Here is a 19,020-nt window from a genome sequence, read left to right on the forward strand (position 1 = left end):
GAAATCAACCCTGAATATTCATTGGAAGGACTGATGCTGAAGTTGAAGGTCCAATACTTTGGCTACCTGATGTGAAGAGTTGACTCTTAGAAAAGACCGATTCCGGGAAAGATTGAAGGTGGGAGGAGAAGGGGATGACAGAGGACAAGATGGTTGAATGACATCACCAAGTCAATGGACATGAGTTTGAGCAAGCTCTGGGAGTTGGTGAAGGGCAGGGAAGCCTGGTGTGCAGTAGTCCATAGGGTCACAAAGAGTTAGACACGATCGAGGGACTGAACAACAAATATTCATCATTAAAAAGGAGATTTAAAAAGCTTAATGAATTTTGAAATAGTAAAGCACTTGAGATTTCGGCTTTGTGTGACTTACATACTAGTTAAACTAGTAACTCAGATAATTTTTTGATCCCACAGGCTCCTTCTATGTCTAGAAGATTGCCACCATTTAATATATTAAGGCCAAATCAACAGCTATAAAGTAATCATGACAAGATTACTAGTAAGTGTTTCTGAGTAATGATTAAGCAAGAGAGTATATGGTCTTCCTTAAAAGCAAATACAAGCAATTCTTTAAGAATGCTTAAAATGACCACTGAACTATGAACCAGAGCCCAAATGAAAATCAAGCTAACTCCTCAACGAGAAATGTTATCCCAGCAGTGCAGCTGTGAGCTAATTAAACAGCCTAGATCGCTGTGCTGAACTTTAGTACTGCATTTATAGAATTAATTCAGAGGACATGTTATTAAAGTCTGGGGTTTATCAGAAGAAGGCAGCCTCTTTTTTTGAGCAGCATTTAAAAAATTAACATACTGAATAAGCCTCTTATTATAGATGGAGCCTATCAGATCCTCCATATAGATGCAAAAACCATGCAATAAATTTCTAACCAAAACAATCAGGCTATTGCCTCCTGACACTAAAATCCAAAACTAGTGATTTAGATACTTTGAGAGCATGTTCAAGAATAAATTTATATTCTATATGATTGTTTCTAAGATTCTAAAAGACATGTTGATAACCACAAATACACTGGAATCTAACAGTTAGATATATATCCAAAATATGTAGCAATTCTCAACTTAGCATAAATCAGTAATTGGAAGAAGTAAGTCAAAAGTAATTTAAATTACTGTGAAGTATAATACTTTCCCTCCTAATTAATCTTAGTAACTGGGCTTTAAAGTTTATCTCTACAAGTCTAAATAGTAAACAAAAATTATACTTTCTCAATACATTCTGAAAGCTGTAGTTATTTAAGATATTACACGTGGGCCGTAGGGCTTCCCAGGTGACTTGAGAGGTAAAGAATCTGCCCGCTGATGCAGGAGATGCAGGAGATGCGGGGATTGATCCCTGGTCAGGAAAATTCCCTGGAGGAGGAAATGACAACCCATGCCAGTATATGTGCTTGGAAAATTCCATGAGCCAGCCCATGGGGCCTCAGACAGCTGGACACATCTAAACAACCGAGCATGACACATGGGCAGTGAGGATAGAAGGTATGAAGGTAGGTAATGATGAAACTTTCTGTAGGCCGTAAAGTGTTACCATTTCAGGGACCGTGATGTAGTGATTCAGAGAGACACAGAGCCAGACGGCGATGCATTTACAGCTGCATCCACTCATCTCTAAAATGGAGAGAGCAGCACTCATCCTCCATTTCTTCCAGTGCTGTAAAAACGCAAAAAAGGGACAATAGCTTTTGCAGAGTTAAATAGTTTTAGTACTTACATTGGAAGAGGTAAAAACCATTCTGAAAAAAAAAACAATAGAAGCCTCAGTAGACACTTCATATTGACAAACAAATTAACCTCACATACAGTACATACTCTTATTTACAACTTTAATGGATGGGTAAGGGTTTAAGTCAAGCAGTGGGGCAAGGCAAAAGAAAGTTTCTGCATAGCTTTTCAAAGTTATTTTTAGTTTTCATTCTGAAAATTTTAAAAATACAGTTAAGTATAGAAAAATAATATCACAGGTATCCATGTGCCATATCTACTTTCAAACTGGGAAGGCACAGAAAGTTTGACAGTAATTTTGTTCACAGGTTGACCTTTTTTTGAAAAGTAGGTGCACGTATCTCTTCTCATTGTTCCACACAGACTGACTCTTCCACGTAGAAGGCGGCGCCATTCTCCCAGGTGCCACTAGTGGCAAAGAACTCGCCTGCCGATAAGAGACTCCAGTTCAGTCCCTGGGTGGGGAAGATCCGTTGGGGGAGGGCATAGCAACCCTTCGGAGAAGGCAATGGCACCCCACTCCAGTACTCTCGCCTGGAAAATCCCAGGGATGGAGGGGCCTGGTGAGCTGCAGTCCATGGGGTCGCTAAAAGTCGGACACGACTGAGTGACTTCACTTTCACTTTTCACTTTCATGCATTGGAGAAGGACATGGCAACCTACTCCCAGGTTCTTGCCTGGAGAATCCCAGGGGCGGAGGTGCCTGGTGGGCTGCCGTCTATGGGGTCGCACAGAGTCGGACACAACTGAAGCGACTTAGCAGCAGCAACAGCAGCTAGATCTTGCAAACACCTTCCTAAATAATTCTAAGTAGGAATGAAAGACTTTTGTAAGGATTGGTGTTTCAGAGCTAATTATTAGCTTCGTTGAGTTTTCAGCAGTTTTAACTTTTTAAGGTAAGACATGTGCATGCATGCTAAGTTGCTTCAGTCATGTCGGACTCTTTGCAACCCTAAGGACTGTAGCTGGCCAAGGTGCCCTGTCCATGAATTCTCCAGGCAAGAATACTGGAGGGGTTGCAGTGCCCAAGGGATCTTACTGACCCAGCCCGAGTCTCCTATGTATCCTCATTGGCAGGTGGGTTCTTTACCATTAATGCAACCTGGGAAGCCCCTTAGTCATAATCAGTTCAGTTCAGTTCAGTTCAGTCACTCAGTCGTGTCTGACTCTTTGAGACCCCATGAATCGCAGCATGCCAGGCCTCCCTGTCCATCACCAACTCCCAGAGTTCCCCCAAACTCATGTGCATTGAGTCGGAGATGCCATCCAGCCATCTCATCCTGGGTCATCCCCTTCTCCTCCTGCCCCCAATCCCTCCCAGCATCAGAGTCTTTTCCAATGAATCAACTCTTCGCATTAGGTGGCCAAAGTACTGGAGTTTCAGCTTCAGCATCATTCCTTCCAAAGAAATCCCAGGACTGATCTCCTTCAGAATGGACTGGTTGGATTTCCTTGCAGTCCAAGGGACTCTCAAGAGTCTTCTCCAACACCACAGTTCAAAAGCATCAATTCTTTGGCATTCAGATTTCTTCACAGTCCAACTCTCACATCCGTACATGACCACAGGAAAAACCATAGCCTTGACTAGACGGATCTTTGTTGGCAAAATAAAGTCTCTGCTTTTGAATATGCTATCTAGGTTGGTCATAACTTTTCTTCCAAGGAGTAAGCGTCTTTTAATTTCATGGCTGCAGTCACTATCTGTGGTGATTTTGGAACCCCAAAAAATAAAGTCTGACACTGAGCGACTTCACTTCAAATACCAGGAAGGGAGCACAGCTCCACCCATCAACAGAAAATTGGATTAATGATTTACTGAGCATGCCCCGCCCATCAGAACTAGACCCAGTTTCCCCCTCAGTCAGTCTCTCCCATCTGGAAGCTTACATAAGCCTCTTCTCCTTCTCCATCAGAGGGCAGACAGACTGAAAACCACAATCACAGAAAACTAACCAATCTAATCACATGGAGCACAGCCTTGTCTAACCCAATGAAACTATGAGCATGCCGTGTAGGGCCACCCAAGACAGACAGGTCATGGTGGAGAGTTCTGACAAAATATGGTCCACTGGAGAAGGGAATGGCAAACCACTTCAGTATACTTGCCTTGGGAACCCTATGATCAGTACGAAAAGGCAGAAATCTAGGACACTGAAAGATGAACTCCCCAGGATGGTAGGTGCCCAATATGTTACTGGAGATCAGTGGAGAAATAACTCTAGAAAGAATGAAAAGACAGAGCCAAAGCAAAAACACCCAGCTGGGGATGTGACTGGTATGGAAGCAAGGTCTGATGCTGTAAAGAGCAATATTGCATAGGAACCTGGAATGTTACGTCCCTGCTGCTGCTGCTAAGTCACTTCAGTCATGTCCGACTCTGTGCAGCCACATAGATGGCAGCCCACCAGGCTCCCCCATCCCTGGGATTCTCCAGGCAAGAACACTGGAGTGGGTTGCCATTTCCTTCTCCAATGCATGAAAGTGAAATATGAAAGTGCAGTCACTCAGTCATGTCTGACTCTTAGAGACCTCATGCTGAAGCCTAACAGGTGGCTCCATCCATGGGATTTTCCAGGCAAAAGAGTACTGGAGTGGGGCGCCATTGCTTTTTCCATGTTAGGTCCATGAGCCAAGGCAAATTGGAAGTGGTCAAACAGGAGATGGCAAGAGTGAACGTTGACATTCTAGGAATCAGCAAACTAAAATGGACTGCAATGGGTGAATTTGACTTAGATGATCATTATATCTACTACTGTGGGCAGGAATCCCTTAGAAGAAATGGAGTAGCCATCATGGTCAACAAAAGAGCCCGAAATGCAGTACTTGCATGCAATCTCAAAAACAACAGAATGATCTTTGTTTGTTTCCAAGGCAAACCATTCAATATCATGGTAATCCAAGTCTATGCCCTGACCAGCAATGCTGAAGATGCTGATGTTGAATGGTTCTATGAAGACCTACAAGACCTTCTAGAACTACCACCCAAAAAAGATGTCCTTTTCATAGTAGGTGATTAGAATGCAAAAGTATGAAGTCAAGAAACACCTGAAGTAACAGGCAAATTTGGCCTTGGAGTACAGAATGAAGCAGGGCAAAGGCTAATAGAGTTTTGACAAGAGAATGCACTGGTCATAGCAAAACCCTCTTCCAACCACACAAGAGAAGACTCTACATGTGGACACACCAGATGGTCAACACTGATATCAGATTGATTATATTCTTTGCAGCCAAAGATGGAGAAGCTCTATACAGTCAGCAAAAACAAGACTGGGAGCTGACTGTGGCTCATATCATGAGCTCCTTATTGCCAAATTCAGACTTAAATTGAAGAAAGTAGGGAAAACCACTAGACCATTCAGGTATGACCTAAATCAAATCCCTTATGATTATACAGTGGAAGTGAGAAATAGATTTAAGGGACTAGATCTGATAGACAGAGTGCTTGATGAACTATGGATGCAGGTTCGTGATATTGTATAGGAGACAGGGATCAAGACCATCCCCAAGAAAAAGAAGTGCAAAAAAAGCAAAATGGCTGTCTGGGGAGGCCTTACAAATAGCTTTGAAGGTAAGAGAAGCAAAAAGCAAAGGAGAAAAGGAAAAATACAAGCATCTGAATGCAGAGTTCCAAAGAATAGCAAGAAGAGATAAGAAAGCCTTCCTCAGGGATCAATGCAAAGAAATAGAGGACAACAATAGAATAGGAAACACTAGAGATCTCTTCCAGAAAATTAGAGATACCAAGGGAATATTTCATGCAAAGATGGGCTTGATAAAGGACAGAAATGGTATGGACCTAACAGAAGCAGAAGATATTAAGAAGATGTAGCAAAAATACACATAAGAACTATCCAAAAAGATCTTCACGACCCAGATAATCGCAATGGTGTGATCACTCACCTAGAGCCAGACATTCTGGAATGTGAAGTCAAGTGGGCCTTGGAAAGTATCACTATGAACAAAGCTAGTGGAGGTGATGGAATTCCAGTAGAGTTATTTCAAATCCTGAAAGATGATGCTGTGAAAGTGCTGACTCAATATGCCAGCAAATTTGGAAAACTCAGCTGTGGCCACAGGACTGGAAAAAGTCAATTTTCATTCCAATCCCAAAGAAAGGCAATGCCAAAGAATGCTCAAACTACCGCACAATTGCACTCATCTCACATGCTAGTAAAGTAATGCTCAAAATTCTCCAAGCCAGGCTTCAGCAATACGTGAACCGTGAGCTTCCAGATGTTCAAGCTGGTTTTGGAAAAGGCAGAGGAACCAGACGTCAAATTGCCAACATCTGTTGGATCATTGAAAAAGCAAGAGAATTTCTGAAAAACATCTATTTCTGCTTTATTGACTATGTCAAAGCCTTTGACTGTGTGGATCACAATAAACTGTGGAAAATTCTGAAAAAGATGGGAATACAGACCACCTGACCTGCCTATTGAGAAACCTATATGCTGGTCAGGAAGCAACAGTTGGAACTCAACATGGAACAGACTGGTTCCAAAGAGGGAAAGGAGTACATCAGTGCTGTATATTGTCACCCTGCTTATTTAGCTTATGTGCAGAGTACATAATGAGAAACTCTGGGCTGGATAACACACAAGCTGGAATCAAGACTGCCAGGAGAAATATCAATAACCTCAGAGATGCAGATGACACCACCCTTATGGCAGAAAGTGAAGAAGAACTAAAGAGCTTCTTGATGAAAGTGAAAGAGGAGAGTGAAAAAGTTGGCTTAAAGCTCAACATTCAGAAAACTAAGATCATGGCATCTGGTCCCATCACTTCATGTCAAATAGATGTGGAAACAGTGTCAAACTTTATTTTGGGGGGCTCCAAAATCACTGCAGATGGTGACTGCAGCCATGAAATGAAAAGACACTTACTCCTTGGAAGGAAAGCTATGACTAACGTAGACAGCATATTAAAAATCAGAGACATTACTTTGCCAATAAAGGTCCGTCTAGTCAAGGCTATGGTTTTCCAGTGGTCATGTATGGATGTGAGAGTTGGACAATAAAGAAAGTTGAGTGCCAAAGAACTGATGCTTTTACACTGTGGTGTTGGAGAAGACTCTTGAGAGTCTCTTGGATTGCAAGGAGATCCAACCAGTCCATTCTAAAGGAAATCAGTCCGGAGTATTCATTGGAAGGACTGATACTGAAGCTGAAACTCCAATACTTTGATGACTTGATGTGAACAACTGACTCATTTGAAAAGGCCCTGATACTGGGAACGATTGAAGCCGGGTAGAGAAGGGGATGACAGAGGATGAGATGGTTGGATGGCATCACTGACTCAATGGGCATGAGTTTGAGTAAACTCTGGGTGTTGGTGATGGACAGGGAGGCTTGATTTGCTGCAGATCATGGGGTTGCAAAGAGTCAGACACGACTGAGCAACTGAAATGAACTGAACTGAAGTTAGATATAGGAATGAGTTTGGAGAGGAAGAATAAGGTAGGCTAGGACCAAAGACTTTACTATAAATTCAAGAAGTATGATTTTAAGCAGCAGAGGATCAGATGTATGTTTTAAAAAGCTACTCTGATAGCATCATGAATTAATGGTTACAAGGGGTGGAGACAACTCCTTGGGAAGTTTTGGCTATTTTAGTAATGCAATTGGTAGTGATGAGTGTGTAAAACAGGGAAGTGGTGATGGGCACGGAGATTGAGGAAAATATTAAGGAGCTGAACTCTAAAGGACTCTGAGATCAACTGAATTGGAGGGGTAGAAGGACAATGGAGAGGAAGAATTCAAACTTATCTCAGGTTAAGGTTGGAATTCTATGCTTACAAAGTAGTGAGTTCCTCATCTCTGGAACAGGGAAGCCCTTCAGCAAAATCTGCATTTTTAACTGTTGGGGACTTTTGCATTAAATAGAGGATTGGAATCTCATTATCTCTAACCCTTTTTACTCAAAGAAAAGTCCTATTGACATTTGTATTACTAGAAAGTTAAACTATCAGAGAGTCGTTTTAAATGAACAACTTCTCTAAAAATGAAATCTATAGGTTTTCTTCTGTTTCTTCAGTAACTTACATAGGGCCATAGTGATTTTCCAATAATCACGTAACTAATTCCTCATCTTGTCCTTCAGTGACTCAGTCGTCCCTGACTCTTTTCGACCCTGTGGACTGCAGCATGCCAGGCTTCCCTGTCCTTCACTATCTCCTAAAGTTTGCTCAAACTCATGTCCATTGAATTGGCGATACCATCCAACCATCTCATCCTTTGTTGTCCCCCTCTCCTCCTGCTTTCAATCTTTCCCAGCATCAGGGTCTTTTCCAATGAGTAGGCTTCTCGCATAAGGTGGCCAACGTACTGGAGCTTCAGCTTCAGCATCAGTCCTCTTAATGAATATTCAGGGTTGATTTCCTTTAGGATTGACTGGCTTGATCTCCTTGCTATCCAAGGGACTCTCAAGAGTCTTCTCTTGAGAAATTCTCTTGTGGTTCTCTTGAGCATCACAGTTGAAGGGCATCAGTTTTTTGACTCTCGGCCTTTTTCATTGCCCAGCTCTCACATTCATACAAGAGTAATTGTCTAGATAGAGTGTCTTAAGATATTAAGTTAATGCTTTAAATGAGCATATACATTTGTTTGTTTCTTTCTCTATATATCTAGATGAAGAAAGATAGAGATATCATATATATTTGAAAGTTCTATCTATACAGAAGTTTCTGTAGTATATACCTATGGTTCCTATAAACATTCTATCTGAATGAACTCCACAGATTTAGGTAAAAATGTATTTTGAATTAGATACAAATCTTTGGGCTTCCCTGATGGCTCAGACAGTAAAGAGTCTGCCTGCAGTGCAGGAGACCTGGGTTCGATTCTTGGATTGAGAAGATTCCCCAGAGAAAGAAATGGCAACCCACTCCAGTATTCTTGCCTGGGAAATCCACAGTGGGCTAGAGTCCACAGGGTCGCAAAGAGTCAGACACGACTGAGCAATTTAATACTTAATACTTAATCTCCATATTAAGGCACTTACTCCATCTGAAGCTGAAAGTTGTCAAAATCAATAGTCATTAATGGTGATTAAAAAGGAAAGATCAGGAAAGGAGCAAGTGGCAAAATTAGTTTCCTAAAAAAAAAAAAAAAGCTTCCTAATAAACACACAAAACACAACTTAGTAAGTGGCAAAAATAATTGAGGCCAAAATGACCAATTCAGTGAGTGAGATAAAAGGACTGAAAATATCACTCTTATTCTCTTTGGACCAAATTTTTGGACAATATTACTAAGATGTTAAGACTGCCCTTTCTGTGTCTTCCATTGAATACAAAGAAAGCGTTTTCCTGTCGCCCAGACTCCTTCCTGGTGCTCCACTCTGGCCTCATCCCAACAGACCTAGGGTCTTCCTTCCTTCGGTAAACCTAAAGTGATAAAGGATGGTGTGAATTTTAGACTCCTCAGTAAATAGGAGACATATTTTTCATTAGAAAACAGGCACTCCTTCGGGTGAGTCTCAAGTCAAAGAACACCCAAGGAACTGCCGACTTTATAACACTTTCTTTCCAAAACTGCCCACTGTAATACAACACCTGAACAGTCATTCACTATTTTCTATTGTGTATACTTGACCTCTCTTCTTGTCTTAAAAAAAAAGAAAACAAAACGAAACAAAACAAAAAACCAGGATGTGTGGCAATCAGCTGATTCATATTCTTGCCACAGTGATGACTCAGGACATTGATAAGTATGTGTCTTTCATCCTTCCCTCCCCCCCTGTCACTTTTCCACTATATCTCATTTAATGGGTGTGCTAATCACAAAAGTCCCCAGTGCAATAATACACAAAATGTTCCATGACTATAAAGAAAGATTGAGTTTTATAGGGCTTGAATACCATCATTGAGTCCACTTTCTTTTGATTTTATTTTCTTGTTTGCCTTCCAGATTTGGTGAATAAAAACTTAATAGGCAAAGAGTAGACCATTATCCCTTTAATTGACCTCCACTGGCTAATTCATAGGTGGCTTTTAGAAATGCACTTATTATACAATTAACAGAGATTTGTGTCTCCTTTGTAAGTCATTGGCTGTAAAAGCTTTGTTTAATATTAGGCTGGTGCAAACGTAATTACAGTTTCGGACCGTTAATTTCAAATCATTATAACTAGGCTCAAACACATCTTTATTAATCAAAATAGGAACCATTACAATCAACACATTTTTGCTAACAAAAAACAAGTTTGTTTATTATTATAGCATAAAAATCTGGGCTTCGGGATCAGATGGAATTTTGGGAAAACATTTTCTGCATCCCGCTGATTGTGGAAGCGTTTTCCCTGCAAAAAGTTGTCAAGATGCTTGAAGTGTTAGTCAGTTGGTGAGAGGTGAGGCGAATGTAGAGGATGAGGCAAAACTTTGTAGCCCAGTTTGTTCAACTTTTGAAGCCTTGGTTGTGTGATGTGCAGTCGGGCATTGCAGTAGACAAGAATTGGGCCCATTCTGTTGACCAATGCCGACTGCAGGCATTGCAGTTTTCAGTGCATCTCATCAATTTGCTGAGTATAATTCTCAGATGTAATGATTTTGCCAGGATTCAGAAAGCTGTAGTGGATCAGACCAGCAGTAGACCACCACCGAACAGCAACTGTGACCTTTTTTTGGTGTAAGTTTGGCTTTGGGAAGAACTTTGGAACTTATTCTTGAGTTATTCTCGATCCAACCACTGAGTTGGTCATCGCTGGTTGTCATATACAATCCACTTTTTGCTGCACATCACAATCCAATCGAGAAATGGTTCATTGTTGTTGCATACAAAAAGAGGAGATGACACTTCAAAATGAAATTTTTGTTTCAGTCAGTTCACAGGCACCCACTTATCTATGTTTTCACCTTTCTGATTTGCTCCAAATGCCAAATTGTAGAATGGTCAACGCTGAGTTCGTGGGTAACTTCTCATGTAGTTGTAAGAGGATCCGCTTCCTTGTCAACTTCCGATGGCCCGTCACTGCACTCCTCATCTTCAAGTTTCTCATCTCCTTTGCAAAACTTCTTGAATCGCCGCTGCTCTGTATGTTCATTAGCAGTTCCTGGGCCAAATGCATTGTTGATGTTGCAAGTTGTCTTCACTACTCAACAACTCAGTTTGAACTCAAATAAGAAAATCACTCGAATTTACTTTTTGTCTAACGTTATTTTCATAGTCTAAAATAAATATAAAATAAACAACAAGTGATAAGTCACAGCAAAAAACACAAAGTGAGAAAAGCACATTAAAATGATGTATAAGATAACCACATTTATATAGAATGCCTTCCAATATCAAAGGGCAAATTTCAACAATGCAGAAACCGCAATTACTTCTGCACCAACCTAACACTTGCCTATCACATTCGATTCCTGTGTCAACAATAGTTTGCTGCTCAAAGACTGATTTCTCAAAGTCTAGGCAGTCTCCTCGATCTTCCACAGTTCTCTTAAGGTTCTCTCTGAAATCTTTCTCTTCAAAATCCTGGCGCTTCTGGTGGTCTTCTTTGTAAAAACAAAACAAAACAAAACAAAAAACTTCATATATTCAAGAAGACTGGAATAATCAGAATTGTTTCCCTGCCCATGTCTCTTCTGTAATTATCATATCCTGTTGCTTTAGAGTGATCCTTCTAGTCTAAGATTCATACTCTGGTTTTATAATTTAGGTAATTATGAAATATATTCCAGGCAACAATTCTGGTCTTCAAGTGAGGTGCTTGTAAATATAGCATTATTAGAATTCAAGAGTGTTTCCATCTTTTGTATTTGTCATAAATTTGTCTTCACTTCAACGCTGAAATATTCTGCACTTGACTTGTATCTGCTTTTTCCTCCTCCTTCCTCTGATAGTTACAAGCTTTTTCCTTCCATCACCACAAGCTGTCCTATTTCTTCCCTAGTCTAATGGTGCCCTTATGTTCCATATACTTGGGCTGCCTGTTTGCTCTCGAGCTTATTTCTTCTCCCTTTTAAGAGAGTACAGAATTTGAGCATGGTAAATGCAATTGATATTCTCTGTTATTTGTCAGGCAAGTAGCTAATTTAAGACTTAAAATAGTAGTGTACATTGTTATACATAACAATTATAAGTGGCCAAGTACCAATTTTGTGCTTTTAGCTGTAGAAAAGAAAGTTTTCTTATAAAACCATGCCTATATACTATCAGTAATAAAATATTCATGCTAATCATAGTAGTAAGATTATGAAAGTTAGAAATGCTGATATTCTAATACCACAATCTCTCTGCGGTGATACTTAGCAGAACACGGAACTAGGAACTAAATCTACAGCATTTTTCTTTACAGTTTAATTTTACAGCTCATTCTAACTAAGAAGTAAGTCTTTTCTAAAACTACTTCTGTTACCACTGAACAATGTTGTTGACAGGCCGTTACTATTGTGTCAGTGGTAATCTTGCTTTTAATAGAATTGATTCTATCGTCCACACTACATAGGCAGAAACTGAACTGGTGAAGGTTGTTGTTGTTTAGTCGCTAAGTTGTGTCTGACTCTTTGCGACCCCATGCACTGGAGCCCACCAGGCTCTTCTGTCCATGAGATTCTCCAGGCAAGAGTACTGGAGTGGGTTACCATTTCCTCCTCCAGGGAATCTTCCCGACCCAGGGATCGAACCCTAGTCTCTTGCATCTCCTGCACTGCCAGGTGTGTTCTTTACCACCGAGCCACCAAGGGATAAGTCTAAATTTCTGGAGCATCTTTTTTTTTTTTCTATCAGAATAAATATTTAATTATACCAGGAAAACTTCTGAAAAAATTGTGGCACACAATGGGATTGATTTTCCCTACAAGTAGGGCACTCATTATGTATTTGAGAAAGGAACTAACACTTTTTAAGTCTTTATAAGTGATGGCTCTATTCTAGGCACTTTAAAATATTCACTTTCATCTTCACTGTATCCTACAAACTAGATATCATCATCCCAGTTTTACAGATGAGTAATTAAGAAATAACTTGCCCACAGTTGCACAGTTATTACTAGGAAGAGCCAGGGTTATGACAAAGAGCTGATTCTAAAGCTCACATTCTTTTCACTTTCTTTAAATAGGCCCTTCCTCCTCTTTCTTAAGGAGAAATATCAGCCTTGCAGTATATGATGATGCCTACTTTGAGAGCATTATAGCTTAATGGATAAGAATGTAGGCTCTGGAGTTGAACTACTTGGGTTCCTGCTGCTGCTGCTGTTAAGCTGCTTCAGTCGTGTCCGACTCTGTGCGACCCCATAGACGGCAGCCCACCAGGCTCCCCCGTCCCTGGGATTCTCCAGGCAAGAACACTGGAGTGGGTTGCCATTTCCTTCTCCAATGCATGAAAGTGAAAAGTGAAAGTGAGGTCGCTCAGTCGTGTCTGACTCTTCACGACCCCGTGGACTGCAGCCTACCAGGCTTCTCTGTCCATGGGATTTTCCAGGCAAGAGTACTGGACTTGGGTTCCTACCACTCACTAATGGTGTATTAATATCTTAAACAATGACTTGATGTATCCGTGCCTCAGTTTCATCATCTCTAAGATGGGGGTGACTATAGTTGACACCATAGTGTGGTTTTTGTGAGGACCAAGTCAAAGAATATGTGTCAAGTAGTCACTTGAGTGGCCGACATATAGAGAGTGTTTAATAGGTCCCATATTCTAGGAGTTTGCTAAAAATTGGTCTTTCTGTGGGTAGAGAAAAGAAGTCTGGGTTGTAATTTATTTTCTCTTGGCTACTTATGTCTAGCTTACCTAGCAATCAATGTTTTCAACCCTTACCCAATTTTGCATATTCATTACTTTTCTTTCATGCAACATAGAAGATTAAAGCATGACCATGTATTCTTTGCTAACCCTCCCTTTGAGACATGGAGTCCAATTCTCTTTCTCTTGAATATAGGCTAGACTTGGTGACTTGCTTGATGAATAGATAGAGTGGGATATGGGAAGCTAATTAACAGAGAGTCTTGAATCTTCTGCCTATACCTCTTTGAATGTTCATTTAGAAGCTCTCAACCACTGAGGAAGAAACCTGATTGCCTTAAGAACTCCATCTTGGACAGTCAGATGTAGGCCCTCCGGTCGTCAGGCCTATCGAAGCCCAGCCTTCTAGTCATCTCTGCCAAAGAGTCAGAAATGTGAGCATATCTGTCTTGGATCCTCCAGATTAGCCCACCTCCAAGATGAATATCACTGAAGATTCCTCAGTTGTTAGAAGAATCTCCCAACTGACCCTTGCCCTAATTCCTGACCCTCACAAGCATGAGATATAATAAAATTGTTGTTGTTTTAAGCCACTACATTTTGGGGTAATTTATTACATAACAACATATAACTGAAAATGCATCTACTTATTTAAAAAGAAAGTATTCTGCCAGTAGCTGTTGTAGACACTTGGGGGATGCATCTGTGAATAACCCAGGCAAGGCCATTGTTCTCATGAAGGCTACATTCTACTGAGGGAGACAGACAATAAAAAATAGATAGCACATACATAATTTCAGATACACGTAAATACTCTGGAGAAAAAGTAAAGCAAATAAAAACACAGAGACGGACAGGGATAGCAGTGTGTAGATATTTAGGTGAGCTGATGGGGAAAGACTTCTTTGAGCCATTTGTGCAGAAATTCAATTATGCTTCACTTACTCACTCACTCATTAATCCACCTACCTATTCAATGAGCAAGCAATTATTAACCACTGCTCTGTGTTGGGCATGGTAGTGAAGAATAAAATAATGATGCTCTTGTGAAGTAAACCTACATGTGGTGATAACAATATTATATGAATGTGCTATCAAAGAGATATGCACATAGAGCTTTGGAAGACGATAAAGAGGCATCCAGCCCAACCATGAGGAAGCTTGGAAGATATAACACTTCTTTAAGTAATATGCCTCTCAAAGGAATCAACTGGGGGACCTTAATATTTATTCAAATGGTGCTTCTTGCTCAAATGCTATGGCTCAAAACACATCAGCAGCTTCCTTCTTGCTACTGTGCACAAAGAGCACAGTGCTTAGCCTATAGGCACTGCAGAAATATTTATTGAATTAAAATTGCTTTAAAATTCAGTTATAAGTCATAGAAGAAAATTTCTTGCTATTGCTACTCCCTTTTTTCTAAATCAAAATGATCTTAGATAATAATATGATTATTCATTTCCTTTATTCATCAGACTTAGCCTTGAAGTTTTTCTTCCTCCCCCCAATAAAAGTTATACTAGATAATGAAGATTTGCCATCACAGAGAATGTTAAAAAAAAATACCCTTTTCACTTTTCAAAGGATGGTTCCAAAAAAAAAAAAGTGTTGAAAATATTTTTAGCAGTAGTAGCAGCAGAGACAGCATGAATGCAGGGCTTCCTGGGGCAGCTCAGCTGAAGGAAGCATCAATTCTTTTGTATGTCTAAGTGAAGCTGTTTTTGTTTTGATGAAGCAATTGTAACTGTATAATCATGCCATGTTTTTGCAGATGAATTGGGCTTGGTCTCATTTGGACCCCTGTTTTCAACTATCTTCTGAGCTCCATGTGTGTGTGAGTTGCTCAGCCGTGTCTGACTCTTATGACCCCACGGACTGTAGCCCACTGGTCTCCTCTGTTCATGGGATTTTCCAGGCAGGAATACTGGAGTAGGTTGCCATTCCCTTCTCCAGGAGATCTTCCCTACCCAAAGATCAAACCTGGGTCTCCTTCACTGCAGGCAGATTCCTTACGGTCTGAGCCAGCAGGGAAGCCTAAGAATACTGGAGTTGGGCAGCCTATCCCGTCTCCAGGGGATCTTCCCAACCCAGGAATCCAACCAGGGTCTCCTACATTGCAGGCAGATTCATGGACTCCCTCAAACATGTCTTCCACTTCAAACTTTGATTTCTTATTATCTATACCCAAAGTTTCCCCAAATCCCCAAATTCTACTTATCCTAAGCTTAGCTAACTTTCTTGGCTTTCCAAACGTGTACTGCTCTTTTAACCCATACTTAATAAATGGTGTTATTACCACTGTAGTTGCCTCAGGTAAAAATGCAGAAGTCATTTTGAACACTTGTTTCCTCAATATTCTCAACCAATCTCTCAACACACAATATTGATTCTACTTTCAAAATATATCTGAATTTCCAGTCACCCCCTCCCACTACAGTTACCTTGATTCAGGATTTTAGTAGTCTTTTGTAGCTATTATCTCTTCTGCATGAAATGCTCTACCTGGTCAACACATTTTTCAAGCCATGGGTTAAACTCACTTGTTCTGTATACCGTAGCCTCTTGTTCATGACTCTGTAGTAGCCTTAGCCACTTTGCAGTATTATGTTAGGTCTGTCTTTAGTTTTCTTTTATCACAGTTTATACGACATCTCATTAATTTCTTTAGTCAACAAGTATATATGCAACATGGGGCAGGCAGTCCGCTAGATCCTGATGTACAAAGCAGACATTATCTTAGAACTCGTGAAGCATATAAGTGACAAAGATGGATAATAAAGAAAATAATTATAGTATAGAACAACGAGCATAATGATAGGTGGATGACAGGCAGCCATGAAAATACATAATGTGATCATATGGGGTTAGAAAAAGGTTTTCCTGAGGCAATAACGCTTATCTGCGACCTGAAAGTTGAGTTAGAGTCAGCGAGATTGAGATACGGGGAGCTAGAATTAGAAGGGAGAAGGTCCCATTCAGAGGAAATAGCATATGGAAACACTCGGAGGCCATAGAGAAAGGGAAAGGGTTGAACTATAGAGCTATCAGTAAACATCTACTGAGTGAAGATAAGGGGACATGAGTCCAATTAGGCTGAGCATTCTGAAGAACATAAAACTCTTTTTGGTTTAATTACACAAAAACTTTTACAATAGTTTGTGGGCTTCCCTGAATTCTTAAACAGAAACCACGTAATTTCACTTCTATTTGACAATTTAAAATTATCAATAATAATTTCAGTAATTGTACTGATGTGGCAGTCATTATTAGGTGCCTTTATTCATATCCCCAAACTCTCTTCTCCTTTGTTAATAAAACCTGATCTAAAATGATTTTATATGTAAAAATAACTTATTTTATAGTCATGGTGATTCCTCCATGGATAGCACTGGTGTAATCTCCACACCTTCGACAGTGGCAATTCTGTACTTTTTGGGGTAGTCCTTATTTTCATTTTATATGAGCTCATGCTCCAATGCTAAGGCAGAAAATATCCCAAATGTTCAGAAGAATTTAAAGGTACTATTAAAACTATTCCATTTACATTTTGAGCTTCTGCGAATATATCAATTAAGAATGCTTTCAGGTGCAAGTAACAGAAAACTAGAACCACAATGACTTAATCTCAGGATATTGTTTTCCCAACAAGAAATCTGGAGATAAACAGCAGTTCAGTGATTTAATACAAATCCTGGCCCTTTCCTTTCTGCCATTCCACCACTCTCAGCTGTTGGCTTTTATTTTCCAACTTAGAACCTCGTGAGGACAAGATGGCTGCCGCAACTTCAAGCACCGTGGCCTCAAACAAGTATTCAAAGGAAAACAAGGAGGGAAGGACTCAAAACACTTTTTTCTTATACCCTCTCTCTTTTATTATGAAAGAAATGTTTTATCAGAAATCTCTTAACTCACTTCCTCATATTTCATACTCAGCAAAAGTAGGTCACTTATGTATGACAAGATCAATCACTGACAAAAGGGATTGGAGTTGCTATGTTGCCTTAGATAAGGGTTTGACAAACTATGGTCCTGGAGCAAACCCAGACTGATGCCTGTTTTTGTGAATAAAGTTTTATTGGAACACAGCCACACCCATTCACATACATACTGTCTACGGTTGTTTTGTACTACAGTGGCAAAACTGATGGGTTGTGAGAGATCGTATGAACTGCAAAGCCCAAAATATTTATTACCTGGCTTTTTATTAAAAAAAAAAATTGTCTTCCTCTAGTACAGACTATGATTAATTTCCTAAAGCTGGCCATAAAGCCAGGATTCTTTAAACAAAAAGAAAAAAGAATGGCTCTTGGAAAGGCAACTAATACTGACTAGACCCGACCCCTCCGCCCACCCTCCTCCCCTCAGCCCCCCTTCCACTGCCCCACCATCTTTCATAACATCATCTATCTGGTACTAATGCAAATTTCAACAAATGGCAAAGCAGATACCCTTTTTGAAAACTTACCCCCGCCCCCCTCAAATATCAGTGTGGAACCTTTACCTTGTGTTTTTGTTGCCATTCCACCCAATCCTTAATTACATCCCTAATCTCTAATCTCTTTCAAGACTTTCTTTCAACCTTTAGAAATTAAGACACATTCTTCAGAATCACAGGCCCTGGAGGGACTGTGGCATAGAATTCAATTACTGAGTAAAACTGAATTTCAATTTTTTTCCATCCTGCAACACATAAGAAGATACCTCGCCCCTTCACATTACTCTAGTGTCTGATTTCCTATTTCCTTCCCTGAAAGGACACTGTGGGCCTGGTTGGTGTTTTCCCCCCAAGTGTAGGCCACTCTCCTCTGAGCTAAGGGAGAAACACTAGAAAAAAATTTCTTAGAAATATTAGTAACAATTTGAAGATGCACCATCAGATGCTAAATAAGAAGAGGTAGCAATCTTCAAGTTTGAAGTAGATGAAAGCAGGAGGTGGTGGATGAATTTTCTGGTGTGTGCTTTTCTTGGTGTGCAGGTTCTAAATCTCTGTTGTGAGTTTGGGCTGAGGCCCGTTGAAGGAGCTTATGAGAGTCAAAGCATTTTTCTATCACCACATAGTCTCCTACTCTTTTACCCCCAAATCCTACAGCTTTTTATCTAGATGTCACAAGGGAAGCTTTTAAAAATAGAGGCACTGGATGAGGAACAAGGGTCTGGAACATGAAGGGACTGTATCACTTTGTTCGACAGCTATCAGAAGTCAGTTTCAACTTTTTAGATCTAATGGTATGGAGAGGTTTAACCCACAGTTTGATGAAAAAGTTCAACCAGTATGAAATTTTGGAATACAGAATATCTATGAGTTAGGACGCACAGACCTTTTATGACCCATTTTATGGTTCAAACTTCAGTTCAAAGAAGAGACAATTCAGTTGAGTTGATCTAATTGTGCTTCCGCTTTCCTTGGAACAATAGCCCTGTAGGGCAGGAGGGATAAAAAAGGGCTTCCAGGGTTCTACCTATTTAAGGCCGTGGACCTCTCAGCCTCCCCACATCTCCTTGCTCAGGTCCTCTCCACAGTGGCCGTTTAGGATTTGTCCCTGTTGCCCACGCTCATTCTCCACCTGCTACTGGTGTGGGTCTATCCTCTCA

At 40.3% G+C, this 19,020-nt stretch overlaps 1 long non-coding RNA gene across 2 annotated transcripts in view; it reads right to left on the reverse strand.

The window, feature by feature from the left end:
• Nucleotides 1-9,874: 9,874 nt before the first annotated feature.
• The window catches only part of LOC121819087 (uncharacterized), a 36,108-nt gene continuing 26,962 nt past the window's right edge, over nucleotides 9,875-19,020 (reverse strand). The window contains exon 3 of one of the 2 annotated variants that reach the window (XR_006059268.2): nucleotides 9,875-10,910. This is a non-coding gene — a long non-coding RNA (uncharacterized LOC121819087). The other variant, XR_006059269.2, reaches the window with a different exon arrangement.

Source organism: Ovis aries, chromosome 3, assembly GCF_016772045.2.
Source record: "Ovis aries strain OAR_USU_Benz2616 breed Rambouillet chromosome 3, ARS-UI_Ramb_v3.0, whole genome shotgun sequence".
Classification (NCBI taxonomy): domain Eukaryota; kingdom Metazoa; phylum Chordata; class Mammalia; order Artiodactyla; family Bovidae; genus Ovis; species Ovis aries.